Source organism: Apium graveolens, chromosome 3 (genome assembly GCF_009905375.1).
Source record: "Apium graveolens cultivar Ventura chromosome 3, ASM990537v1, whole genome shotgun sequence".
NCBI classification, from domain to species: Eukaryota; Viridiplantae; Streptophyta; class Magnoliopsida; order Apiales; family Apiaceae; genus Apium; species Apium graveolens.
Window position 1 is genome coordinate 180795595 of NC_133649.1, and position 26690 is coordinate 180822284.

Consider the following 26690-nt stretch of genomic DNA (forward strand, 5'->3'; position numbering starts at 1 on the left):
TATTTCTCCAGTAATCATGGAGTGTGAAAAGTCACCAAGAAAAATATTTATTTTGCTTTTCTGATGCTTATTACTTAATACCACCAATGCACTTGGGTCTTCCCTTCAACATATTTACTCTAGATCTCAAAGGAGTACCTGATTTTTATTCCATTTTTCTTTTCCTTTTTCTTTTGATAAGTGAGGTTTATCAGCACTTAGTACATCCATCAGATTTACTAACATCAGAACTTAACAGATAAGAAGCATTATTCTAGTTTTTGACTTAGTAATAAGATACACAAAGTAAACTTAACTAAGCTCAATATCAGAATTTGCTTGTGTTAAAAGATTTCCACATAAACAATTACTTCAAACATGGGACTTTAGTATATTGTAGACTACTAGGTCAGCATCTAGCACAATTATCCTCATTGGATTGAATAGTCACAGAAATATTCATATTACTATCAGAGTTTAGAAATTCACATCAGACAACAACCAGTACTTAAGCAATTTTCAATTTAAGCACAGAATACACAAAGATAGTAATATCTGTAAATACTGATCATAAAGTCTGATGTATCAGCACATAAACTAAGCAGATTTAGAGAAAGAACCTGAAATCATTCCAAGTTCATTTACCAATCTTGTAAAAGTATTTTCACACGGTGGTTTTGTGAAGATATCTGCTAGTTGTTGATCTGTTGGAACAAAGTACAATTCCACTGTACCTTTATCCACATGTTCCCTTATGAAGTAGTACCTAATGCTGATGTGCTTTGTCATTGAGTGTTGAACTGGATTACCTGTCATAGCAATAGCACTTTAATTATCACAGTAAATAGGGATTTTAAAATATGTTAACCCATAATTAGGGCTGTGTATTCGGTTAAAACCGAACCGAACCGAATTTTTATTCGATTAACCGAAACCGAATTGTGGGAAAAAATGCTACCGAAAACTGAATCGAAATATATTCGGTTTGTAACCGAACCAAAATTAATATTTCGGTTCTTACCGAAAACCGAAATTAAAAAACCAAAATTTAAATAAATATACAAGAAATGCAGAAAAATATTCTAAAAATTTATTTAAGTGTAGCAGAAGATGACGTCGGCAAGTATTACCTGATCTTCAACATTTCAGAGAAACATTCATAACGTCCGATGAGTGATTTGTTTAGTGGCTGGAGATCAAAGTTTTTTATTGCAAGTAAAAAAGGCCTGTAACTACTAATGTCCTTAAATCATATAAGAATGGTATCATTCTTGTTTATGGAACATAAACCTCTGTATGGATGGTTAGGTAGAATCTCCGTTGCTTTTAGAATGAGAGAGACGATAGTTGATTTGAGAATTGAGTTAGTAAGTTGTTTGAAAGCATACTGGGTGTATCTGTGCATATATTATTTTATTATTATATTAATATTTTATATTTTTTAAATTATTCGGTTTTTCGGTTAACCGCGGTTAAAAACCTGAAATACCGAAAAACCGAATTTCAGAAATTTTCCTACCGAAAAACCGAACCGAATTATATATTTTGGTTAACCGAACCGAAATTATTTCGGTTATTCAGTTCGGTTATCGGTTAACCTGAACCGAACCGAATGCACACCCCTACCCATAATCCAGTAATTGATTCTTCATCCAAAGAATCTGTGCACAACAGCTTCCTGCAGCAATGTACTCTGCTTCTGCAGTTGATGTGGAAATTGATTTTTGTTTCTTGCTAAACCAAGAAACTAATCTGCCTCCATGAAATTGGCGGCTTCCACTTGTGCTTTTCCTGTCAATTTTGCATCCTGCAAAATCTGCATCGGAGTAACCTATTAGCTTAAAATCTGATTCTCTAGGATACCACAATCCCGCATCAGCTGTACCCTTAAGGTACTTGAAAATTCTTTTCACATCTGTTAAGTGAGGTTCTCTTGGATCTGCTTGAAATCTTGCACAAAGACAGGTAGCATATATGATATCAGGTCTACTTGCAGTTAGATAGAGTAAGGAGCCAATCATACCTCTGTAATCAGTAATATCTACTGATGTACCTGGTATCCTTATCCAATTTTGTTGCAGTGGCCATGGGAGTGGATGCACTTGAACAATCTTGCATACCAAATTTCTTCAGCAAATTTCTGGTGTACTTGGATTGACAAATAAAAGTGCCTTCTTCATTCTGCTTGACTTGAAGGCCCATAAAATAGCTAAGTTCCCCCATCATACTCATTTGATATCTTGACTGCATCAGTTTGGCAAACTTCTTGCAAAGTCTATCATTTGTAGAACCAAAAATGATATCATCAACATATATTTGCACCAAAAGTAAGTCCTTTCCATGGTTGAGGTAGAACAGTGTTTGTCAATTGTTCCTCTGTTGAATCCACTTTCCAGAAGAAACTGAGCTAAAGTTTCATACCATGCTCTTGGAGCTTGCTTAAGGCCATAAAGTGCTTTATCAAGCATGTAGACATGATTTGGAAGTTTGGAATCTACAAAGCCTGGAGGTTGTTCAACATATACCTCCTCTTCCAATTCTCCATTAAGAAAAGCACTTTTCACATCCATTTGAAAGACTTTAAAGTCCTTGTGAGCAGCATTGCTTGGTACTAGGGTCCAGACTTTGTTTCTTTCAAATTCATTTAACTCTTCCTGCATTGCTTGCACCCAATCAGCATCTTGAAGAGCTTCTTCCACTTTCTTTGGTTCAGTCTGAGAAAGAAAAGACTTATAAAGACATTCAGTTGATGTAGTTGTTCTAGTTCTGACACCTGCATCAGAATTTCCAATAATTATGTCAGGTGTATGTGATTTAGTCCACTTCCTTGCAGATGGAAGGTTTTCTCTAGAAGTCGATGCTCCCCCATGATCCATGCTATCTTCATCAACATTTTCTGATACTCCCCCTGAAATTATGCTCTCTGAGTTGGATCCTTCAGAATTTGAGTTTCCAGACTTATCAGAACTTGGCTCATCAGAACTTGAAGAGCCAGTTGTAGGTTCTGATGCTTCTTAAGATGTGGTTGTATCTTCTTATCATCAAAAGAGACATTGATAGATTCCATGACAACCCTTGTTCTTAAATTGTAGACTCTGAAGGCTTTTGTGGAAAGTGGATATCCAACAAAAATTCCTTCATCAGCTTTTAGATCAAATTTGGATAGCTGTTTACGATGAGTCTTAAGAACAAAACACTTGCATCCATATACATGAAAATACTTCAGATTTGGCTTCTTTTTCTTCACCATCCCATATGGTGTCTTTCCCTGCTTGTTAATGAGTGTTGCATTCTGAGTGAAACAAGCAGTCTGCACAGCTTCAGCCCAAAAATAGGTTGGTAGCTTTGCTTCATCAAGCATAGTTCGTGCAGCTTCAATAAGAGTTATATTCTTTCTTTCAACAACTCCGTTTTGTTGTGGAGTTCCAGGAGCAGAAAATTCATGCTTTATTCCAAGGTCTTTGCAGAACTCTTCCATGATCAGATTCTTGAACTTAGTACCATTATCACTTCTTATAATCTTCAAAGAATCTTTGACTAATTTATCCAGTTGCTTGATATGATCAATCAAAATAGATGCAGTTTCACTTTTTGTGTGAAAGAAATACACCCATGTATATCTGGTGAACTCATCCACTATGACCATAGCATATTTCTTCTTGATGATAAGGCTCAAGAATTGATGATTCAGTCTTGCTCTTGAATGAAGATTTTCTTTATTTAGCCTTCTAACATGAATCACAAAGGCCATCAGGAGCAAATACTGATTTTGGCAGTCCTCTCACAAGATCTTTCTTGACTAGTTCATTTATATTGTTGAAATTTAAATGACAGAGTTTATTGTGCCAATTCCAGCTTTCTTCAATTGATGCTCTACTTAACAGACAGATTGCAGAACCATCAGTACTTGTTGAAAGCTTGGCTTCATAAATGTTACCATGCATGTATCCTTTCACAACAGCTTTGCCTGTAGATTTGCTTATAACTTCACAGTGTTCTTCAAAGAAATCCACATGATAACCTCTGTCACAGATTTGACTAACACTGAGCAAATTGTGTTTAAGTCCTGAGACCAGAGCTACTTTTTTCAGTGATGACATTCCTCAAATTGATATTGTCATATCCCAAGGTTTTTCCAATGTTGTCATCTCCATAACAAACACTTGGGCCAGCTTTCTCCACAAAGTCTGATAGCAGGGCTTTATTTCCAGTCATATGTCCTGAACATCCACTGTCCAGAACTAGGATATTTTTCCTATTGCCCTACAATCACAAAGACCATTAATGATTAGTTTTAAGGACCCAGACTTGCTTGGATCCTTTGGCCTTATTAAGTTTGTTAACATTTACAGCGGATTTAGCACTTAGAGTTTATGTTAACATTTTTCTTATCAACATTTACACTATCAGGCTTTGTATCAGAACTTACACTAGAAGGAACAATGCTAACTTTCTTTAAAGAAGGTTTTATTTGATAATAGTCATAGTACAAACTATGATATTCCTTACAAGTATAAATGGAATGCCATAAACTACCACAATGAAAACAAGGATTTTGTGGCTTATATCTAACAGACTGACTCTTAACTTCTGACTTTGAAGGTAAGGAGTTTATGTTCTTATTTTTCCAGCAAAAAGAAGCCAGATGGTTAGCATTTCCACAGTTATGACATGTTTTTCTAGGAGCATTAGGAACAGGCTTGTAATCATTACTTTTATTCACACCCTCTTTTCCATTCCTATTTTTCCTAGGTGACTTTCCCTCGTTGACATTCTTAACATCTTTCAGCTTATGCTTAAGTTGCTTCTTTGTCATTAAGCCTATGTTTACTTCAGCTGGCTTACCCTGTTTTGGTTTGTCAGAAGTTAATTTCTCTTTAACTTCTGATTTATCAGTATCAGACTTTACAACTACAAACTTAACAGGTTTTACTTTTGGCTTTTGTTTAACAACTATAGGCTCAATTTCTACAGTTCCTTTATCATTCTTGTCATCTCCATAACCTAAGCCCTCTTTCCAGTTTCCAGTACTTAATAAATTCTGAGTTGTTCTGCCAGAGTTAGTCCAAGTTCTGATAATCTCTCTTTCCTTTTCTAACTCAGTTTTTAGAGATTCATTCATTTTAAGTACTTCATCCCTAACATAAAAAGCATCATCTCTATCTTTCTGAGTTTGATGGAACATGACTAACTCTTTTTCTAAATAATCATTCCTCTTTTTACAAGCAAGATTTTCAGAAGTTAATCTTTCACATGTTAAAGTTTGATCTATATAACTAATGAACATGGTTTTAAGATATATTGTCAACTCATTAATATCATCAGTATGAAAGGCATAAGTAGTTTGAGGTACCTTTAACTCAGCAGCATCAGAACTGCTATCAGCATTTGCCATCAAGGCATAGTTCTCCTCACTTTCAGAATCTGAAGTGTCTGTCCAGCTTTTCTTCTTTGTGACAAGAGCCTTTCCTTTGTCACTCTTCACTTTCTTGCAATCAGGAGATATGTGGTCCTTTCTCACCACAGTTATAGCATTTGACATTTGTGTAATCTCCTATATTAGACTTCCCTCATTTGCCTTCAGATTTTCTGAAACTCTTCTTATCAAAACTTGCACCTTTCCTGGAAAACTTCTTTCCCTTCCTGAATTTTATGTATGCAGTCCTTGTGATTCCTTTCACCATGAGAGCACACAGCTTCATCAGCATCCATCTCAAGCAAGCTTTCAGTTTCTGAGTCATCATCACTATCAGAACTTGATGACTTAGTATCAGACTTTGTGATGAGAGCTTTTCCCTTGCCTTTCCTTGAGGTAGCTATTTTGGGAGATTCCTCCTCAGCCTTAAGAGCAACTATCCTTGAATTTCCTCCTTTCCTCTTGCTTCTTTGTTCCATCTCAAGTTCATAAGTCTTGAGCATCCTATAAATTTCATCAAGAGTTGTTTTTTCAAGATTATAGTTGTCTCTTATAGTGGTGGCCTTCAAATCCCATCTTTCAGGAAGTGCTAACAGGAATTTAAGATTTGAATCTTCAAGATCATATTCCTTGTCGACTAGTGACAAATCATTCAAGAGTTTGACAAATCTATCATATAAACCAGATAATGACTCATCAGACTTTGAGTCAAAGTGTTCATACTCTTGAGTGAGTATTGTCTTCTTTTCTTCTTAACTGATTCGGTTCCCTGGCATCTTGTCTCCAAAGCATCCCATATCTCCTTTGCATTCTTGCAATTAATTACCCTGTTTGACATGACATTATCAATGGCACTATGCAGCAAGTGTCGTACCTTAGCATCCTTAGCAATTGAAGAGATATCTTCAACAGTGTAATCACTCTTCTCATTTAGTACAGACTTTGCTGGTTGACCTGCAACTACAACAGCGAGTTTGGTTGGCTTGTGTGGTCCTTCATTGATTCTGTCAACGGTATTTTGGATCAGTAGCTTCCAGAAACATAGACATCCTCACCTTCCATATGGAATATTCAGATGGTTTCAGTATGGGAACTATAATAGTCTCATATCAACTATGGATTTGAGTTTTGAGTCTTTGGAGGTTCTTCAGTCTTGGTGGGCTTGATTGGAGTTTCTTCTTCAGACATGATTATTTTTGGATCTTAAACTATTTGTGTGTTAACAGATCGGCTTTGATACCACTTATTAGGTCACATACACTGTAGAAGGGGGTTGAATACAGTGTTTAGCACAATTAAATCGGATTAAAGAACTCAAGTAACAGGAAACAAACTTTATTCGATATAATGAACTTTGTTATAATATGGAACTGTCCTCTCTCAGTGATGAACAAATATCACGAGAGCTGCTAGGGTTACAAATGAATATTATTCTCGATAATGATAACACATGTAGTGTAAACCCTATGTCTGTGTTTATATACTACACAGTTACAAGGTAATCGGTAATTGATATGGAATATAATTCTGCTTCCTAAAATATATCAATCAGATATCTTTTCTTCCAAGTATTCTATTCTTCATAGAATTCCTTCTTCATGCATATCTCTTCTTGCATTTGTCTTGATCTTCTTTCCTTTCAATTAGCCGCCTTCCTTATCTGAAAGTCTCCTTAAGTTCTAATATTTTCTCCTGATAACTTAAGTTCTGACCACTTAAGTTCTGACTTCAGTATAAGTGCTGATTTCCAGTTAAGTACTGATTTGTCCTGTTTAAGTAAAATCTGAAAACTAAACACAAATCATATTAGACATGACATTATCAAATATATCTAACAACATAAATACCTGAATCTGAAGCAGCAACAACAACCTTCTTTTTCTTCAGATCCTCCAAATAAGCATGACAGTTCCTCTTCCAATGACCTGGTTTCTTGCAATAGTGACAATCACCAACCTTTGGAACACCACCTTTAAGCTTCAAAGCCTTGGTCAGATCAGGTTTCAGATTGGCATTAGATTAATATCCCATCTTCCTCTTGCCTTCCCATTTACCCTTTCCTTTGGCCTTCCCCTTATTCACCATCAACATGGGAGAAGGGGACGCCTTCTGAACGTTGTTCTCAGCAGTTTTCAACATAGCCAACAATTCGGTGGGGTTCTTATCTATCTCATTCATATTGTAATTCATCACAAATTGAGAATAGATGATGTTTAAAGATTGCAAAATTAGATCAATCTGGTGCTCCATAGCAATCGGGGCACCCAACTTGGCAAGGTACTGAATATACCCAATCATCCTTAGAACATGCGGTCCAACCAGATCACGTTCTCCCTGCTTACATGCATGCAATGATTTGAAAGTATCAAACCTCTCCTGACGATCCTGTCCTTCAAACATATGTTTAAGGTGCTCAATCATATTATACAAATCCATATTCTCATGTTGTTTCTGAAGTCCAGCACTCATGTCACTAACATGAGATATTGAACATCCGTGTCATCATCGATATGTTCCTGATAAACATTAAGTTGAGCACAGGATGCTCCTTCAGGGAGATATGCAGGGCGAGGGATATCAATTACATAGAGCTTGCGCTCTTGTTTGAGGACAATCCTCAAGTTCCTCTGCCAGTCAAGGAAGTTTGTTCCTGTCAGCTTGTCATTCTCAATGACTGATCGCACAGAGAAGCTGTTTGAATTGTTTGCCATGTGATATCTACAATGTTTAAGTGCATAAGATAAATTAGTCTATAGATGATTATTAAATTATGTTCAAGTGATTATTCATATATATTCAAAATATATATTTCCCACTCTTTTTATCAAATTAATAGCCCTAATTATTAATTCAGAAATAATATATTCTATATACTTTCTAGTGAGCCATGATCCAAATTTCACAATGTTTTAGTTCATCTTTGGCTTTACTCCTAAAACATGATTCAATAAGGTAGACAACATTTGTCAATTATATCAACTATATAACTCTTGGATAGTTTAGTGGAACAACATTTATTCATATTTATCCAATAAATCTCACCAAACTTTTTGCCTCTAAGTTCACAATCCTATTGTGGTAACTTAGTTAAGTCAAATCCAAAGGTCTAAAAAGTATCATATACTTCAACACGCCGTCCCACGATAGATGTGAGTACTTCGCTCTGGCGAACCCACTCATTATCGATCTAGGGGTTAACACGTTGGACATATTGGAAGACATCTAAACAACTTAATATAAACATTAGGGTTTTGTTAGTATTATAACGATCATATTCCCATCATAAAGGAAAAATCCGGTGGAGCTCCGACAATTCTTATTCCTGGCCCAAACAGTATCATTTGCAATAGTTTTCAGGTGTAATATATCTCAAATCAATCCAGAAACATAATGGAAGCAACATCAATTACAAACATTCAACCGAGACTAAAAACCGATCAAAACTCGAAGTTCTAACTCGAATTTTTCGGCGAGAATCCGTTCTCGGCCATTTCCAAACCAACAAATACAATCCTGGTACCAAATCAAATCTAAGGATGCCTACAATCTAATAACATTCATTGACAAACATAAAAATCGATTCATTTGTTCAGAGAATCGAGTTAAAACTTTCGATTAACTAATTAATTCAACCATACTAATTTAGAAAGCAAACAACATGATTTTATACTGGAATCGACTGCAAACTAGCTCATAAACCTACTCCTATAATCCTAATCATCCGAAAATCATCACAACAGATTTACCAAATTATTGACGATTTTGAACAAAAAAATCAAAATAAAGATTCGATTACCCTCAGATAAAACGATTAACAGCACGAGGTGGAACATATTACAAGCTTCAAATCGACTATTTGAGCGTCAAGAATAGATCAATATAGCTTCCGGAATCATTTATTGAAGAACAAGAATGAAATTTTACCCCCAAAGTATGTTCTTGAGTTTTCTTCCTATTTTCTGAATTTTTTATGAAAAAAATAAATAAACTAAAATTTCTGCAGCTATTTATATTTACAGAAAATATACCCCAAGATTAATTAAGGGTGTTTTTATCCCCTAATTAAAGTAATTAGGCCCAAAAATAATAATTACGGGGAATAATTTTAAAAGTAATAAAATAAAAAATTTATATCAAAATTCCCCAAAAATTGTGAATAATTCAAAAATGCAAAAATGATGGGTTTTTGAAATACGAATGATTTTATAAAAATGAAAACGTGAATTTTGTGGGCTTCGACGTCCGGGTGGGGTCACGGTCCGTTGATTTTTGAAAAACAGCAACGATTGCTAAATTAACAAAAACCCAGAAAATACATAAAATACATTCAAACACATATAAAATGAGATAAAATGAGTACCTCGATAAAGACGCAAATAGACGCGTCCAGATTGCGGATCGATTCATATAAATACATGTTAAACCCGTAACAAGTATCACATTAGATCATATTGGATCCAAAAATAGATTACTCAGCCGCTAAGTAACTATAAAATGATATAATTTAATACCAGATTTTGATAATTATCAAAACCGAGCTTCTTATAAAACACCCTATGAGAAAATAATGTAAAAATATCCTGTCTCTCGAGAATACGGGTTTTATTGATTTACCGAAATGATTATCGTATCGAAAATTTTACGCCGGGACTCGCACGGGTCAAACTGTACTCCGGATCCAAAAAGTTAAAACACGGAAAATGTCCGGAATTATCATATTAGGAAGGAGTTTTCCGAAGAGTTTCGGGTTATAAAAACATAAAAACGATTGAAGTTGGACGATTCCCGACTTTATAAAATAGTTTTGTAATTATTCAGAAAATAATTAATAACTCGATAAATCATTATAAAATCATATAATAGTCCAAAAATTACCAGAAGAATATCAGAATTATCTATATTTTATTCTAGGACATATAAAATTTTGAATACTCACTAGTATATCAGATATAAACATTCAAACATCAACTCCAATTACCAGATAATTCACTAAAATTCACATAAAAATCATATAAACAACTTCAAATAATAATAATAATAATATCTGAAAATATGGGATATTACAATCTACCCCCTTATAAGGATTCCGTCCTCGGAATCAATAGAAGAAAGTACTAAGGGTCTTGTTACCAACTTCTCAATCTTGCATACGTAACTTTTCTCAAAATTTCGAATAACACGGCAATTCCTTATACCGCACAATTATCATGGGAGCTTCACTCCGCACCCTTGATTTGTCCCACTTCTCAATATAATCACTTTCACTGTTCGAGAGACAGAGAGAAAGATAAAGAGAAAGAAAAAGAAAGAGAGAGAGATAAATAGAGAGAGAAATAAAGAAACAGATTGACTTTGGTATACGCCATTGATATTCTAATCACATCGTAGTCACTATCGCTCGTGGTAATTTCATCCAAAAGTCTTACTTTTCATTGACCATGATAACTCATCTCAACTTTATTGGCATACCTTCGATTATTTGAGATAATAAAATCAGGGAATATCAAAAAGAAATGAATTCCATATCAGAACAGGTGTCTTATCATTGTGGTTACCAAATCTGAATTTTTGAGAAAGTATTGTTGAAATGAAAGAATAACTGAGAGATCAATATGATCAGCGAACTTGATGTTGCGTGTCCAAATTAAGACACTACTAAAGGTTGTTAACCTTCTTGTAGTCACAACACACACCAATGATGGCATCCCATCTAACTCCTATCACACAGACATGTATACCTTATGTCCCCTATACTTAGGGTTGTTCATCTCAGTCAGAATAAAAGAATATGAAATGAATTCAAAATCAAATGAATAGTAAACGATTTCTAATAAATGACTTGTTAGGGAAATCCTCGGATCAAAACTGAAAATGTTCAAAGCTGATATTTCTGAAGAAAATGAAATCCAGAAAACAAGATTCTAAACGGGTGTTAGAGAATATATCCTCCAACAGATAACTCTTTTGAGAGAGGTCAAAAGAAGTTATAGAAAAAGAAGGTATTGCTAAAGTCTTAATATTTATCTTCTATTTGAACTCTTCTGTTGACTCATCATCCGCTTCTAGACACTTCTTCATATTCCAAGGATATCAATAATCTTCATCGTCGCCGAATTGTAGTAGCCTCGGAAGATTCCACAATAGAACTTTGCAACTGCCAGGAGTTTTGTCCAGCTTAATACAACCATCTCAAACGAATGCGCCTATCTTAACTTACTCGTTGGTACTATATCCAATAGTCTAACAGGAACTCGATATGAGCTCAAGCGTCCTTACATAGCAATACACACTCCTACACACTCTTGTTTCTAGTTTACTATAACCTCAGCTCTAATACCAACCTATAACGCCCCCAAATCCGGGGTCTGTGGATTTGGTCGTCACTATGAAAGCTCAATCCAAAATAACCTGTTGAATCAATAAATAAATGCCAGCAACTGAAATATAGCATCTGTGACCCGAAACCATACCAAGATCTTTAAAGGTTACAGTTCTAGAAACAAGAATCCCAAATTCCATAAATAGATTTTCTCTTTCTTTATAAAACTATTTTCAACAATTTCCAACTATATACTAAACCCGCTAGTATAACTTCGAAAAGAAGTATACTAGGCCTAACTACAATACACAACTATAATTTAATATAATATAAACAACTTTACATAACAGAACTTACACTAGTCCGCAACCCTGGACCAACCACCTTCCCCAAAAGCTTCTTCATTGTTTTCTTGAATTACGCAGCTAAACAGGGCAAGCTAATCCGTACTGGAGGTTAAATTTGAAAACAGGCAAGTATGAGCGAAAGAAATGCTCAACAAGTTCAGTATAACATATATATGGTCATTTTGATATAAAACTGACATCTGCAATAGCGCAGAATATTTTAAAATCATAATTGTTGAAACAAAAAAATTATTAAAGAATCGGATAATTATTTCTCATTGTATTCAAAACTCTTTTTGATATTTTCGAGCGAAATGCTTTAGCAATACTTTGAATCTCGACGAGAATAAAAGTCACGAAACAGTGTTTACGGGAATATCGTAAACAACAATAACATGAAACAATGATTATGAAATTGAATCATAAACTTTATTCAAAACCGAACTCTTGATATTAATACTCATTTTGTTGTCATATCAAATCAGATATCAGTATGAACTTTGATGCTCACAACATCCCATACTGAAGTAAACATCAATCACTTATACTAATACCACCTTTGATATTTAACAACAACCTAAATATCCACATCAACCAGAAGCTGAATCAAAAATGCATTTCACCTTTTATCCAAAACCAAAATATTTGATAAATCATTCCTTATAAGATTATCAAAAGCAATATAATAATTTAGATTGGCATCCTCAAACGACGGTGTGTTGCCGCCGGTGATCAGCCGCGGAGCAACACCGGTATGCCGAAGCATAATTAACTAAACAAAAGAGTACCCAAGGCATATATCGGCCTAAAAAGGTATTATATCATGTATAATACCTAGCTCTATGTTGGACCGCCGCCTCGGCCTCTTACACAATCATCCAATCTTAAAACATTTTATTGAAATGGGTCATAATACTCGACACCCTTATAAACTTTATTCCCCCATTCACTTGGGCAGGAATACTCGCAACCAAATTATTTTTCTCAAAACCCAAAAACATTTATAAATCCATTCATTTGATAAGTAAAATCACCTAGCTATCCTGAACATTGAATAGCAGAAGAGTATTTGTATAATAAGCATTTAATCCAGCTGTATGTAAAACATTTATCTATTCTGAACTGAGAATAGGGAAAGCATTACTTGCATAATCATAAGCAGTTAGATATGAAAAAATGAACTATTCTAGAATTAGAATAGCGTAGAAAACTTGCATAATAGGATTCAGAATAAATATCACTTGAACAATAAGTGATGATAGGGATACCTACCTTTAGGTTTTTAGCACTTAGTCACACTCGTAGAAACGCAATTATCTCAGTCTAGAATCTCAAGACATCACCATCTTTCTTTTCAACACTTTACTCATATGTTGCTCCCGCGATTGCTAGAATTCCAGATATCCAATACCATTTCATCACACTCTTCATCCATCACCTTATCCTGATTAACCCCAATGATCTGCATCTATAATTAAAAGATATAATTTTAATCGTCTAAACGTCAATTACTCGACGAACTGCGCGTCAAAATCCTATCGTCTACCCATATGATAGCCCACACATGAAGAAAACTGTTAGATATATTTGATAATGTCATGGCTAATATGTTTTATGTTTAGCTTTCAGATCTTACGTGAACAGGATAAAGTCAGTACTTAACTGTTGATCAGTACTTATACTGGAAGTCAGGACTTAAGGATATCAGTACTTATATTATCAGGAGATAATCATCAGAAGATAGATATCAGAACTTAAGTGCTGAAGGACAATCAGATAAGGACAGTAGCTGATTAAAGGAAAGAAGATCGAGATAAACATAAGAAGAGATATGCATGAAGAAGGAATTCCGTGAAGAATGGAATACTTGGAAGAAAAGATATCTGATTGATATATTTTAGGAAGTAGAATTATATTCCATATCAATTAGCGATTATCTTGTAACTGTGTAGTATATAAACACAGACATAGGGTTTACACTATAAGTGTTATCATTATTAGAAAAGATTATTCATTGTAACCCTAGCAGCTCTCGTGATATTTGTTCATCACTGAGAGGTAACAGTTCCATACTGTAACAGAGTTTATTGTTTCAATAAAGTTTGTTTTCTGTTACTTAAGTTCTTAAAGTTCGATTTAAGTGTACTATACACTGTATTCACCCCCTCTACAGTGTGTGTGTGACCTAACAATTGGTATCAGAGCCTATCTGTTAACTTATATACAGTTAAAGATCCAAACACAATCATGTCGGACACAGAAACTCCAACTAAGCCTACCACAACTGAGGAACCACCAAAGACACAAATTCAGAGTCGGTATGAGACCATCAGAGTCCCCATACTGAGACCATCTGAATATCCCATATGGAAGGTAAGGATGACCATGTTCCTGGAAGCAACAGATCCAGAATACCTGGATAGAATCAAGGAAGGTCCTCACAAACCAACCAAACTCGTTGTTGCAGTTGCAGGTGAAGACTAGGGTAATCAACTGCAAGACTGCTAAGGAGATATGGGATGCTCTGGAAACAAGGTATCAGGGAACTGACACTAATTAAGAAGAACAGGAAGACAATACTCACTCAAGAGTATGAACACTTTGACTCAAAGATTAATGAGTCATTGAATGATTTATATGATAGATTTGTCAAACTTTTGAATGATTTGTCATTGGTTGATAAGAGTATGATCTTGAAGATTCAAACCTTAAGTTCCTATTAGCTCTTCCTGAATGCTGAGATTTGAAGGCAACGACAATAAGAGACAACTACAATCTTGATGAAACAACTCTTGACTGAAATCTATGGAATGCTCAAGACTCATGAGCTGGAGATGGAACAAAGAAGCAAGAGGAAAGGAGGAAAGTCAAGGACAGTTGCTCTTAAGGCTGAAGAAGAATTCCCCAAAGCAGCTTCCTCAAAGAAAGACAAGGGTAAAGCTCTTTTCATAAAGTCTGATACTGAGTCATCAAGTGCTGAGAGTGATGATGACTCAGATTCTGAAAGCTTGCCTGAGACTGATGCTGATGAGGAGATGATGAAGCTGTGTGCTCTTATGGTGAAAGGAATCACAAAGATTGCATACAGGAAGTTCAGGAAGGGAAAGAAGTTTTCCAGGAAAAGCATAAGTTCTGATAAGAAGAATTTCAGAAGATCTGAAGGCAGAGGAGGAAAGTCTGACAGAGGAGATTACACCAATGTTAAATGCTATAACTGTGGTGAGAAAGGCCACATATCTCCTGACTGCAAGAAGGTAAAGGGTGACAGAGGCAAGGCTCTTGTCACAAAGCAGAAAAGCTGGACAGACACCTCAGACTCTGAAAGTGAGGAGAACTATGCATTGATGGCAAATGCTGATAAAGAAAGTGCTGAGAGCAGTTCTGAAGCTGCTGAAACAAAGGTACCTCAGACTACTTATGCTTTTCATACTGATGATATTAATGAGTTGAGAAGATATCTTAAAACCATGTTTGTTAGCTATAGAGACCAAACTTTAACATGTGAAAGATTAACTTCTGAAAATCTTGCATTTAAGAAAAGGAATGATTTCTTAGAAAAAGAGTTAGTCATGTTCCATCAAACTCAGAAGGATAGAGATGATGCTTTTTATGTTAGGAATGAAGTGCTAAAATTAAATGAATCTCTAAAAACTGAGTTAGAAAAGGAAAGAGAGATTATCAGGACTTGGACTAACTCTGGCAAAACAACTCAAAATTTGCTAAGTAGTGGAAACTGGAAAGAGGGCTTAGGTTATGGAGAAGATAAGAATGATAAAGGAACTGAAGAAATTAAGCCTGTTGTTAAGCAAAAGCCAAAGTTTAAACCTTTTAAGTTTGTAACTGTAAAGTCTGAAAATGAGAAATCAGAAGATAAAGAGGAATTAACTTCTGACAAACTAAAACATGAAAAGACAGCTGAAGTGAACATAGGCTTAATGACAAAGAAGCAGCTTAAGCATAAGCTGAAAGATGTCAAGAATGCAAACAAGGTAAAATCACCTAGGAAAAATAGGAATGGAAAGGAAGGTGTGAATAAAAGCAATGATTATAAACCTGTTCCTGATGCTCCTAGGAAAACATGTCATAACTGTGGAAGTTCTAACCATCTGGCTTCTTTTTGCAGGAAGAATAAGAATATTAACTCCTTACCTTCAAAATCAGGAGTTAAGAGTCAGTCTGTTAGATACAAACCACAAAATCCTTGTTTTCATTGTGGTAGTTTATGGCATTCCATTTATACTTGTAAGGAATATCATAGTTTGTACTATGATTATTATCAAATAAAACCTTCTTTGAAGAAAGTTTCCATTGTTCCTTCTAGTGTAAATTCTGATTCAAAGTCTGATAGTGTAAATTCTGATAAGAAAAATGTTAACATAAACTCTGATGCTAAATCCGCTGCAAATGTTAACAAACTTAATAAGGCCAAAGGATCCAAGCAAGTCTGGGTCCTTAAAACTAATAATTAGTGGTCTTTGTGATTGCAGGGCAACAGGAAAAATATTCTAGTTCTGGACAGTGGATGTTCAGGACATATGACTGGAAATAAGGCCCTGCTATCAGACTTTGTGGAGAAAGCTGGCCCAAGTGTTTCTTATGGAGATGGCAACATTGGAAAAACATTGGGATATGGCAATATCAATCTTGGAAATGTCATAATTAAACAAGTAGCTCTGGTCTCAGGACTTAAACACAACCTACTGAGTATAAGTCAAATCTGTGACAGAGGTTATCATGTTGATTTCTTTGAAGAACACTGTGAAATTGTGAGTAAATCTAAAGGCAAAGTTGTTCTGAAAGGATACAGACGTGGTAACATTTATGAAGTTAAGCTTTCAACAAGTACTGATGGTTCTGCAATCTGTCTGATAAGTAGAGCATCAATTGAAGAAAGCTGGAATTGGCATAAGAAACTCTCTCATTTAAATTTCAACAATATAAATGAACTGGTCAAGAAAGATCTTGTGAGAGGATTACCAAACACAGTATTTGCTCCTGATGGTCTTTGTGATTCATGTCAGAAAGCCAAACAAAGAAAATCTTCATTCAAGAGCAAGACTGATTCATCAATTCTTGAGCCTTATCATCTTATACATGTTGATCTATTTGGTCCAGTAAATGTCATGTCTATTGCAAAGAAGAAGTATGCGTTGGTCATAGTGGATGAGTTCACCAGATACACATGGGTGTATTTCTTGCACACAAAAAGTGAAACTGCATCTATCTTGATTGATCATGTCAAACAGCTGGATAAAATGGTCAAAGATTCTGTGAAAATTTTAAGGAGTGATAATGGCACTGAGTTCAAGAATTTGATAATGGAAGAGTTCTGCAAAAGCCATGGAATAAAGCAGGAATTTTCTGCTCCTGGAACTCCACAGCAAAATGGAGTTGTTGAAAGGAAGAATAGAACTCTCATTGAAGCTGCACGTACAATGCTTGAAGAAGCAAAGCTTCCAACCTATTTCTGGGCTGTAGCTGTGCAGACTGCTTGTTTTACTCAAAATGCAACACTCATTAACAAGCATGGAAAAACACCATATGAGATGGTGAAGAAAAAGAAGCCAAATCTGAAATATTTTCATGTATTTGGATGCAAGTGTTTTGTTCTCAAGACTCAGCCTGAACAGCTATCAAAGTTTGATCTAAAAGCTGATGAAGGAATCTTTGTTGGATATCCACTTTCCACAAAAGCCTTCAGAGTCTATAATTTGAGAACAAAAGTGGTCATGGAATCTATCAATGTCTCTTTTGATGATAAGAAGATCACTGGTCTTAAAGATTTCATTGACCATGATCAGCTGAGATTTGAAAATGAAGACTCATATTCTGATACTGAAAATCCTGACAGTCTAAGTCCTGATACTGCAAACTCTGATGGATTAAACTCTGATGTTATTGAAACTGTGGTGACTACGTTAAAGGAAGATGCACCTATGCAGGGGGAGCATACTCAAGATCCTACCACATCTCAAGAAACATCCGAACATGCATCTGGCTCTTCAAGTTCTGATTCGTCAAGTTCTGATAAGCCAAGTTCTGATAGTGCTGAAAATCTAAATACTGAAGAATCCAACTCAGAGAGCATAGTTTCAGGGGGAGCATCTAGAAAATGAAAATGAAGATAGCATGGATCATGGGGGAGCATCCAGTTCTAGAGAAAACCTTCCATCTGCAAGGAAGTGGACAAAATCACATACACCTGATTTGATAATTGGAAATCCTGATGCAGGTGTCAGAACTAGAACAGGTACTTCAAATGAGTGTCTTTACAATTCTTTTCTCTCTCAGACTGAGCCAAAGAAAGTGGAAGAAGCTCTTCAAGATGCTCATTGGGTGCAAGCAATGCAGGAAGAGTTGAATGAATTTGAAAGAAACAAAGTCTGGACCCTAGTACCAAGACCAAAGAATAGATCTGTTGTTGGTACAAAGTGGGTATTCAGAAACAAAACTGACAGTGATGGCATAATTACAAGGAATAAGGCAAGGCTGGTTGCAAAAGGATATTCTCAACAGGAGGGAATTGATTATGATGAAACATTTGCACCAGTTGCTAGGTTAGAAGCCATAAGGATATTTTTGGCTTATGCTGCTCACAAAAAGTTTACTGTCTTTCAAATGGATGTGAAAAGTGCTTTTCTCAATGGAGAATTGGAGGAATAGGTATATGTTGAACAACCTCCAGGTTTTGTAGATACCAAACATCCAGACTATGTCTACAGACTTGACAAAGCACTTTATGGACTTAAGCAAGCTCCTAGAGCATGGTATGAGACTTTAGCTCAGTTTCTTCTGGAAAGTGGATTCCACAGAGGGACAATAGACAAAACACTGTTCTACCTCAACCATGGAAAGGAATTACTTCTGGTCCAGATTTATGTTGATGATATCATTTTTGGATCTACAAATGACAAACTTTGTAAGAAGTTTGCCAAACTAATGCAGTTAAGATATCAGATGAGTATGATGGGGGAACTTAGCTATTTTCTGGGCCTTCAAGTCAAGCAGAATGAGGAAGGCACTTTTATTTGTCAAACCAAGTACACCAGAAACTTGCTAAAGAAATTTGGAATGCAAGATTGTTCAAGTGCATCAACTCCAATGGCCACTGCAACAAAACTGGATAAGGATACCGGTAAATCAGTAGATATTACTGACTACAGAGGTATGATTGGCTCTCTACTCTATCTAACTGCTAGTAGACCTGATATCATGTATGCTACCTATCTTTGTGCAAGATTTCAAGCAGATCCAAGAGAACCTCACTTAACAGCTGTAAAAAGAATCTTTAAGTATCTTAAAGGAACAGCTGCTCTGGGATTATGGTATCCTAGAGAATCAGATTTTAAACTAATAGGTTACTCAGATGCAGATTTTGCAGGTTGCAAAATTGACAGGAAAAGCACAAGTGGAAGCTGCCAATTTCTTGGAGGCAGATTGGTTTCTTGGTACAGCAAGAAACAAAAGTCAATTTCCACATCAACTGCAGAAGCAGAGTATATTGCTGCAGGAAGCTGTTGTGCACAGATTCTTTGGATGAAGAATCAGTTACTGGATTATGGGTTAACATATTTCAAAATCCCTATTTACTGAGATAATCAAAGTGCTATTGCTATGACAGGTAATCCAGTTCAACACTCAATGACAAAGCACATCAGCATCAGGTACCACTTCATCAGGGAACATGTGGATGAAGGTACAGTGGAATTGCATTTTGTTCCCACAGATCAACAATTGGCAGATATCTTCACAAAACCATTATGTGAAGCTACTTTTACAAGATTGGTAAATGAACTTGGAATGGTTTCAGGTTCTTTCTCTAAATCTGCTTAGACTTGTTCTTTGAATCAGACTTTATGCTCAGTATTTACAGAATTAATCTCATTGTATATTCTGTGCTTAATTGATAAATGTCTTTAAGTACTGACTGTTGTCTGATATATGTTTCTAAACTATGATAAGTGATATGTTTGTTCTAGTACCTATTCATTCCTATGAGGATAACTGTGCTAGATACTGACCTAGTAGTCTTCAATAAACAAATGATTCCATGGAAGAAGTAATTATTTCAGTGGAAATCTTATGACACTAGCAAATTCTGATAACTGAGCTTAGTTAAGTTTACTTTGTATATCTTATTACTAAGTCATAAATTAGAATAATGCTACTCATCTGTTAAGTTCTGATACTAGTAAAACTGCTGAATGTACTAAGTGCTGATAAACCTCTCTTATCAAAAGAAAAAGCAAAAAGATCAAAGATTAAAATCAGGTACTCCTTTGAGATCTAGAGTAAAAATGTGGAAGGGACGACCCAAGTGCATTGCTGGTATTAAGTAAATATGCATCAGAAAAGCAAAATATTTTCTTGGTGACTTTTCACACTCTATGATTACTGGAGAAATACTCTGAAAATAGCATAAATTCTGATAAACAGTCGTGACTCACTTACACTGAGAAGCCACTGTAAAACAGAATTGCAAAAGATGCATAAAATTAGCACAAAACAGTTGAGATGGACTCTAGCATGAACTCATTCATCAGTAGGTTTCAGGACAATGACAGATCTTTAGCAAAATTTTAGTTATGCCTTATTTCTAAGATGTACTGAAGTAAATCAGACTTTACTCTTTGTCTATTTTTAGCTTAATGCACACACTAATCACTCCATCTGAATGATGAAAATTTCAGTGGTGGTCTATATTATTTTAGATAAACAGTCATTGTGTCATTATTGCACAAATTCTGAGGACAAGTTCTAAGTTACACGTCCTGATGATTAAGTTCTGACGTCCATAACTCAGAACTTGTATGAGTATTTACTAAGATGGGCATTCCTTTTTCGAGTTAAGAAATTATGTTCTGATGACTGTTAAGTTCTGGTATAGGTCTAAGTTCTGATTTCTCAGTCTAATCCTTTACTTGGCTTATCTGTGAATAAAATTTGATAACAGTCTCAGTTCGAACTCGAATATGTTGAAGTGGAAGATTAATAGTCACTATGCTAAGGATTAATGGTATTTGTACTTGAACAGTCCACTATTTCTTGTGTCTTGTGCGGTCTAGACCATGATTCCCCTTTCCAATGACTGTTATTCTTTTTCAAAGTCTAGGGAGACGAGGTAGAATTAATTCTACCTGTCAGCATTAAATATCTTTGCGTCTCTTGGCATTCTCTTGCCTATATAAGCAACCACTTCACATCAGTCTTTCCATCACATTCTTCTTACACACTTATCCTCCTTCTTCTATCAAAAACACAATGGTTCGATACAACATGTTTTTGAACAACCAAACCTTCACTATGGAGCTAAGTTGTGCCGACTGGCAGCAGGAGTGGCATGTAACAGCCATTCCTGAGGAGATCTGGGATTCTGTCCCACAGGAGGTGCTAACTCACCTTCTATTCTTCTATATGGATTACCATCGCCATCTGGAGCGATTGGAGGAGGAAAGGCGGGAAGCTATCCGTCAGCAAGAGCGAATCATACGACTCGCCATCTTGTTCGTCGAAGATAGGAAGAGGAAGATGACTTAATCTTGTCTTCTTCCTGTTCTTCTTCATCCTCAGCTTTGTCAGGCTTCTTAGCTAGGACTAAAGCTGTTGATGTTAGGATTAGGAGCTTAGGGAAAATCTTGTATAAGTATTGATGTAATTTCCATTTCATAAATGTATTGTCTTGATATATTAATGAAAATTGTTTTTACTTCAAGATTTTGTCTCTGAGTTATTTTATCTTGTGTTGATAAATCCTGATTGATATTCTGATGACCATATAACTTTTGTTTTATATTAAGTTCTGATTCATTTTCAGCACTTATATATCTAATTTATCTTGGTCATTTTCATGTGATGTATTTTCAGAATTTCAATGATGCAATGAAAAATAATTCAATCAGTGCTAACGGTTTAAATTTTGAATTAAAACTGTTTCTCTTGATAAATGGAACGGTTTTTTCTTGAAACTAGGCAACTGGGTAAGTAATGATTCCTGTTTTCTCGAGCCCAGTAACTGTCCGTTATTACTGCATGTCTGACAGGTATCCAACGGTAACATTTTTGTTCAGAGTATAAGTACAACAGAGAGAAGATTTCTTTAATCTTTTATTTTCTTTATACTTTATCTCTCTCCTTACTTTTACTCTCCTTCTCTTCTTTCTCACGTTGGTTTTTCATACAGACATTATCTCAAACACCTAACAGGCATCCTTGAAACTCAATATTTTTTTCACATGGCACCAAAGGATTTAATCATTGATGGAGCAAAGTTTGTTCCAAACAACTATGCTGCAATTCTTGATCATGCTGACGCTCCATCTGAATTGCACTTTGTGCAAGATCTTCTTGCACATAGTGAGGTTGGGTACGCCTTAACTCAACCTGAATTATTTTCAAGTCAACAAGTTCTGAGGTTCTGGAGGACTGGAATTTTTGATGATGGTGGTAACCATGGAACTCCCAGTATTATCTTCCAAGTGGGTGATTCATCCTTTATAGTCACTCCTGGTACAGTACGCAGGGCTTTACATCTTCCAGAGGATTGTACTTTCTCAGTTCCAGAGGACTCAGCCCTTCGGGAGTTAATGGCTGAATTGGGATATGAAAAGAGTTTGACGAAACTTGGACAGTTGAAACGGGCTAATATCAGAAGAGAATGGAGTTTCTTCTTTGATTGCATCACCAAAGCTTTTGGGAACAAATGTTCAAATTTTGATGCTATCCCAATTCTGAGTCAGCACATAGGGTATGCTATTATCCATCAAACTCATTTTGATTTTGCAACTGGAATAATTGGTTTTATTGGGGATAGGATGACAGAGGATCGAGATGTTGTTTATTTTGCTAGATTCTGTCAACTTATTTACACTTACTGTACTGATGAACCTCATTTAGTCAGCACTCAAACCCCACCTTTTAAGGTTGTAAAACGATACTTTAATGACCTGGTAAATGCTGATACTAAGAAGAAAGTGGTTAGACCATTACAGATTCCTAAGTCTGTGAAACAGATCCTGGTAAATGCTGATCCTGATACTTATAGATCTGTTTACTCTGATGTCCAACCACCTCCAACCACCCAAAATCCATCAACCTCAGTACCTACCTCTCATTCTACTCAACCTACCCTCAGAACTTATCTCAAATCCTATCTCTCCACTTCACAGACTGCTCAACCTTCTTCTTCAGCACCTACTGTGAAGCCTACATCCTCTAAGCCAAAGAGAACAAAGACTGTTCCTCAAACACCTCAAAAGAGGAGGAGAATTACTTTGAGAGATGAATCAGATTCTGAGGAACAGATTCCTTCTTCAGAACCTGTGGTGGTTGAAGCTGAGAAAGCAACTTCTCAGAAGGATTCTGAAATTGGGGGTTCTAGGCTTCTCAAGAGGCTTAGACGTATGATAGTTCCTAAAACTCCGAAGGAATCCAAATCAACAAGGAAGTACAAGAAACAGAGGGCACAAAGGCCAGTTTCAGATGATGAGGAGGAAGCAGCTAAGGAAGGGGATCAGGAATCTCTGATCTCACAAGACAAGGAATTTGCTCCAGTCACTTCTTCTCCATCAACTCCATCTCAGGAAGCTATATCTGACAAGGATAACTCACCATCTGTGTCTCTTGTTGATCCAGGAACAAGTGCTGAAATTGATATTCAGAACCTGGTTGTGCCTACAATACTTTTCTTAGAAGCTCCAACAGCAAATAATCCTTCCACAACACCTGTTACTGATGCTGTTCAAACTCCAGAGTTATCAACAACACCTTCTCTGCATCAAGATACTGATGATCAGATTTTAGGTGAGCATCAGGATATGGCTATTGATCAGAACTTAGTATCAGATCAGCAATTAGAGGATGCTGAAGCCTCCATTGCTACTCACACTGTTGTCTTATCAGAAGATACTGATTCTTTAAGTTCTGATGCTGCAAATGTTGGAGATACTGGTGAAGCTGCTACAACTGTAGATGCTGATGAAGCAGGTCCTTCAGGACATACTCCTCCACCGACTCTTCCTAAGTCTGAACTGGTAAAGGAGTTTGTTATCAGGGATGCACCAGTGCCTTGGAGTGAAACTCCTGCAGGTCAGGAGTGGACTAAGGAATGGAACTCAGTTTCATGTGTTCCAAATGCTTTACATCTTGCTGAGCACTTGACTAAAGCTGATGAAATGTTAAATTCTGATGATTTTAAAACCCAACTTAGAGTCACTGCATTGAGTACTAAACATCTACAAGGTCTTCATTCCAATACCCATGTAGAGCTACACAAGATTCAGGAGAACTTTATCAAACAGGAACAAGTTTGGAAAATTGATAAGAAAAAGTTCTTTCAACCTACCATTGACAGGATTGCTTATATTGAGAAAACTCAAGAGAAACAACAAGCTCAGATTGATCAAATTCTGACAAATCAAGCTTCTCAGCAATCATAACTTACTGAAATCCAGACCTCAGTGGAACTACTTATCTCTCTTTTATTACCTGCTGATGCCAAAAAGGGAGAGAAGGTAATTAAGTCCAAATGCAAAACCAACAAGACACTGCAAGGAAAGGATGATGGAAAAGATGACCAAGGAAACTCTGGAATGGGTAGTGGTCATAGTCAAGGTAGAAGGTTTACATCAAGACAAGCTAGTCACATAACAAGTTCTGATACTGGGAAAAGAATAAGTTCTGCTGCTGATAAAAGGATAAGTTCTGATGAACTTCTAGATCTTGATGAGGAAATGTCAAGACAGTTATTTCTTCAAGAAAATCCAGGGATGGACTTGGAAAGTTTAAAGGAAGAAGAAGCCAGACTTAAATCAGAGAAAGTCACATCTGAATCTGAAGCTTCTGGTAAAAAGTTACTTCAAAAACTTAAAGGCATTGTGATCAAAGAAAGGACACATACTGAAGCAACATTGGCTAGATCACAACCACAGATAGATCCAAGATCCAAGGGTAAAGAAAAGGTTGGTGAACCTATCAAGGCTTATGTACCTCCTGAGGAAGAAGAAATTACTGATGGAAAAGATGATCTTGCTCTGACTTCAAGAAAAGTTCTTAAAACAACCTCTGACATGGCTCAAGTTGTTCAGAGTCAAGAAATTGTAAGTTCTGATATTCAGAAGAAGCAAGTAACCTCTGACAGAGCTCAAGTTAACTTGATATCAGAAAATAGATCAAAGACACTCCTACCAGGATTCACTAAAGCAAAACAGACTCAATCTTTGAAGACTACTGCAAGTGGTTTTGAAGCAAGAGTAGTTACTGGAAAGGAAGCTAGAGATAAAACTGGATTGGGAAGTGCTGATGAAAGAAGAGTACACAACACTACCAATGATCCAACTTCCTTGAGTGAACCAGGTATTGGAGCAACTCCTGAGAGATTGAATCAACTGGAATATGTACAGATGGTTTACCATACCTACTTGAAAGAATACATCATGTTGTATTTCATGACAGATGGTAGGGTTTATCATATAAGACAAAATGCCATTCCTTTGAAGTATTTTGAAGAATTGGAGCATGTACTTTTCTTACTTCAAGTGGATGACAGAATAACAGAGACTGCTGCAAACTACTTAAAAGAACAGATTCAGAGACAGAAAAGGCTTTATTCTGTTAAGTCTGACAGCATATATGTTCCAAAGTACAGAGATCACAATGGTGATATTGTTGATATGAAGCCTAATACTGCACAGATCAGAACGTATCTTGGTATTAAGGGACTTGAATTCAATCTTGAGTCTGACAAAGCTTATGTCATAAGACTAGATCAGGAGTTGAGAAAAGCAAAGATTAATGATCTCAGAGCTGCAATCTTTCAAACTGGTGAAGATACTGCAGAGCTTAAAGGTGTTAAAAGGAGAATGATTGATGAACTAAGATATGCTGAGAAATGTTTGTTGAAGAACTATCTCAGAACAACTCCTGACATCAGAGAGATCAGAAAATGAAGAAGCCAAGTCGAAGATCTACAACTGCTTAAATTCTGATATTTATACAGATTGAAGTTGTTATCAGAAGTTGAAATTGGTAAAAACTTTAAGGACTGTAAGTTGTAGTTATCTAGTCTATTTCTCATGCATTTGTACTTAATGTTTTTGACATCATCAAATATCTGTTAAACTTGTATATTTTGTTAATTTACAAGTTGGGGGAGATTGTTAGATATATTGGATAATGTCATGCCTATATGTTTTATGTTTAGCTTTCAGATCTTATGTGAACAGGATAAATCAGTACTTAACTGTTGATCAATACTTATACTGGAAGTCAGGACTTAAGGATATCAGTACTTATATTATCAGGAGATAATCATCAGAAGATAGATATCAGAACTTAAGTGCGGAAGGACAATCAGATAAGGACAGTAGCTGATTAAAGGAAAGAAGATCGAGATAAACATAAGAAGAGATATGCATGAAGAAGGAATTCCGTGAAGAATGGAATACTTAGAAGAAAAGAAATCTGATTGATATATTTTAGGAAGCAGAATAATATTCCATATCAATTAGCGATTATCTTGTAACTGTGTAGTATATAAACACAGACATAGGGTTTACACTATAAGTGTTATTATTATTAGAAAAGATTATTCATTGTAACCCTAGCAGCTCTCGTGATATTTGTTCATCACTGA